General features: G+C 40.1%; 1 long non-coding RNA gene across 1 annotated transcript; it reads left to right on the forward strand.

Moving 5' to 3' along the window:
• The first annotated feature begins 305 nt into the window (after positions 1-305).
• Positions 306-2293, forward strand: LOC311056878. The gene is made up of 3 exons (XR_014601921.1): positions 306-454; positions 1679-1769; positions 2169-2293. It is a non-coding gene; the product is annotated as an uncharacterized lncRNA (long non-coding RNA).
• Positions 2294-4162: the final 1869 nt, after the last annotated feature.

Genomic DNA, 4162 nt, shown 5'->3' on the forward strand with positions numbered 1-4162 from the left:
CATATAACAGTTATACAGGACAATATAGATAGCTTACAATCCAATTTCAATGCTGTGATACTAATAGTTCTGATGCCATTATTTTCATGAATGAACCGAAACCTTTAACCACTTCATTGACCAGAGTCCCCCAGGGGTCTATATTAGGCCGCCTATTTTTTTCCCTGTACACAAAATCGATCTATGAGCTTGTAGATCTGCTATTTTCACAGATTTCATGTGCTTAAGTTTATTCATATTTTTTCCCCCTTTTTTTCTGTCTTAGGGTATAACAACCACAACCTTGACAGAGGATAACATCAGTTTTGGGTAACATGTGCTGTAAGATTGGTGCGGCTTATATTACGAATTCTCACTCATCCATCCTGGAGAAACTAAAGAACTGCCCAAATATCAACACAAATCGAGCGGCTGCCATGGAAACCCTCCTGTTGTCAGGGACAACGACATACGGGTAAGCAACGACAAGCACAGTTCAGTTATTAGCAGTGGTGGAAAAAGTATTCAAACTTTTTACTTACAATAAGTAAAAGTATCAATACAGCAATGTAGAAACACTCTGTTACAAGTAAAAGTCCGGTAATCATAATTGACTTGAGTAAAAGTACAAAAGTATTGGCATCAAAATATACTTAAAGTACCAAAAGTAGTTCAAGTACTCATTATGCAGAATGTTTTTCAAGTCTATAAAATGCATAAAAATATTTTGAAAATAGCAGATCTACAAGCTCACAATGCGTTGCATCGCGACGCATTGTGAACTTGTTGATCAGCTATTTTCAAATAGGCGAAATGTATATAGGGCTGAAGTGGTTTTGTAATAATAATCAAAATCTACAAAGTAACTTGTGGCTAAAGTTTTCAAATAATAATGATTTATTATTTATTATTATTTTATATTATTTATTATTTGCCTCTGAGATGTAGTGGAGTAGAAGTAAAAGTACTGAAAATTGGAAATACTCCAGTAAAGTAAAAAATGCCTCAGAATTGTACTTATGTACAGTACTTGAGTACATGCACTTAGTTAATTTACACCACTGATAATAAAATGCCCAAAATAGGGTCACCAGTCTGCCTGTGGGATTTAAAAATATTTAATAAGTGAAAAGTATCAACAAGAGCATACGACAAACAACTACATGGGATCCAATGGACAACAGGTTATTTTCCCCATTTGCTGAAAAGTAACCTCCGACAATTTGAACGTTGATGATGTTTTTTGTTTTTCAATGACAACTGAAATACCGTATTAAATGTTTTTGTGCTACTCTGTGTGGAGTTTGCATGTTCTCCCCGTGTCTCCCAGGGTAGTTAATACCCTCACAAAAACATGTAGTAATCCTGGTCACTATACCGCCTCCCCCATGACAGCCGGGGCGCCTGATGGAGGGGAAGGGAACTGGTTGGAATAACGTGTTCCTTCCACGCGCTACGTCCTACCAGGGAAACTCCCCCCTGTCAGGTGACAAGAAGGTCAGTTGGCTCTCATGCACTGAAGGAAGCATGAGCTCGGCCCTGGCCTCCCCAGACTGTGGGGGACTGGTGTAGCGCTGGTGTAGGGCTGGTGTAGCGCCCAGGATCACTTAGGAAATTGGCACCGGGTGAAAAAAAATGGGTTACAAAAATCGTGGGATAAAAATTATAATAGAAAAAATAAATGTTTTTGTGCACCCAGAGATCCTGCAACATGGAATAGAGACACTTTGAACAACCTGGGTATTCTGCCACTGTACTTATCATCGACCTTCTACGATAAGTTTGATAAAGTGAGTAATAGATTGCCTTGGCTCTGTTAAAGGGATAGTTCACCCAAAAAAATACTTTGTTTCTATCGATTAGTCACCCCATGGAGACTTGCATTCATGGATTTTTGTTTTGTTTTTGTCGCATTCCTAAGCCAATAATTTGATGACCAGCGGTTCCGGTAGGAGACACAAAGGAGACTCTTTGTGTCTCCTACCGGAACCGCTGCCAGTCATCAAATGCCACTCCTATGAATTCAAGTCTCCATGGGGTGACTAATCGATAGGAAAAAAATGTCATTTTCGGGGTGAACTATCCCTTTAACATCATTTCCACTTTTCTGTTGCTTCGTGCATTTGGTCATGTCTGTCTGTTTGTCCATCACTTTTATTGAGATTGGCGTTTTCATTTTGCCCGAGCAGAAAACTAAGCGACAGTTCCTGAAGGCATTCCTTAAAGTCCTTAGGCGGGATGGAGTGAAGAGGTGGAAGAAGAGGAGAATGAAGAAAGCCATCAGGCATTCCATTAGGAACAGCAGGACAAAACGATCCACCAGTAAGTCTCAGCTCCTATTTCTGCCTGCTGTCATCTCTCAGTGGAGTCAGTGGTTCCCAAACCGAAACGAAGTTAAATCCGAAAAAATCACTAAGTGTGCAGGCCAAAAAAAAATTGTTCCCCCAAAAACCTGTTAGGATTAAGTTTCAGGTAATTTAAAGTTGATTGGTAGTGACTTTTTTTTTGGTCCCTAACATTCATCGAGCTCTGGATTTAGACATTTTTTTTTTCACTTCGGTAGTGACACCATTGTGTCACTACCGAAACGAAGTTAAATCCGAAAAAATCACTAAGTGTGGAGGACAAAAAAAAAATTGTTCCCCCAAAAACCTGTTAGGAGTACAATACAGGCAATTTAAAGTTGATTGGTAGTGACTTTTTTTTTGGTCAGGCAATTTAGAGTTGATTGGTAGTACTTTGTAGTGACATTTGTTTTGGTCCCTAACATTCATCGAGCTCTGGACTTAGTAAATTCACCATTGGGTCACTACCGAAACGAAAGTTGGTCCCTACCGAAACGAAAGTTAAATCCGAAAAAATCACTAAGTGTGGAGGCCAAAATCTTCCCCCCGAAAACCTGTTAGGAGTATGTTTCAGGCAATTTAGAGTTGATTGGTAGTACTTTGTAGTGACATTTGTTTTGGTCCCTAACATTCATCGAGCTCTGGACTTAGTAAATTCACCATTGGGTCACTACCGAAACGAAAGTTGGTCCCTACCGAAACGAAAGTTAAATCCGAAAAAAATCACTAAGTGTGGAGGGCAAAATCGTCCCCCCAAAAACCTCTTAGGAGTACGTTTCAGGCAATTTTAGGCGGATTTCCTTTGGCATGGTACCACACCACACCACACCACACCGACCACCACAGCAGCGGTTTCCACTACAATGAAGTGGGTAGAGTGGTGTGTAAGTGGTACTAAACTGGTGCCTAAAAAGTACCCAGTCCTGGGTAGGTCTGAGCTAGGCCAAGCTGGGCCACATGCACAGGTGATTTGCATTTGTATACAGGACAGTTGGCCACTCACCTACATTCCATTGTTAGGCAAAAATGTACATTACAAATGAGTGTGAATGACCGGAGTCTGCTATTCATACCTGTGGATTTGAGCAGGGGTACTTTTGTGTAATGGAAACAGTAGATAATTTGAAGCGGTGCGGTTCTGGTCTGGTATATGCTGGACTGGACTGGTCTATAAGCCGTAATGGAAAAAGGGCTTTAGAGTTGATTGGTAGTACTTTGTAGTGACTTTTTTTTTTGTCCCTAAAATTCATCGAGCTCTGGACTTTCGTTTCGGTAGTTTGATTACAAAATGTAAGTTGTGTAAAAAATAATCTGACTATACTAAGTTGTTATTTGTTTGTTTAAGTCAGGCTATACTCTACTCAGAGTCATAAGTTTACAAAATGTACTAAAGTACAGTGAACGTCTGTGCGGTTTGTCTTCATCACTGAAAATAACGTACATGTAAACTGATATAAAACTGCTGTCATGTGCAGTTGGGGTGAAGAAACACAACCATTTCACTCCTAATAATACCTATTTGATTTGACATCCTGACTTGCTGCTGTAGCTGAGGCTTGAACCTGTTACCTGCGGCTCACTAGTCAGTGACTCGATCCATTCACCTACAGCTGTTTCCTTGGCATCTGTGGTTCTGAAACGCTTTGTTGTCAACCCCCCAAATTGACATGTATTTGGGCAGTGGACCCCAATGTGAAAAGATGTAGTGTCAGGGCCCCCCATGAAAAAGATTTATATTTATGCTGTAACACATTTTTTTAAAGTTATTTGTCTTGTTTGTTGTTCAAGTCAAAGCACCAGGAAGGCTGTACTTGTCAGCCATCTGTTCAAATCCCATT

The sequence above is a fragment of the Gymnoscopelus microlampas genome (assembly GCF_963454915.1).
Source record: "Gymnoscopelus microlampas genome assembly, chromosome: 12".
Taxonomy (NCBI): domain Eukaryota; kingdom Metazoa; phylum Chordata; class Actinopteri; order Myctophiformes; family Myctophidae; genus Gymnoscopelus; species Gymnoscopelus microlampas.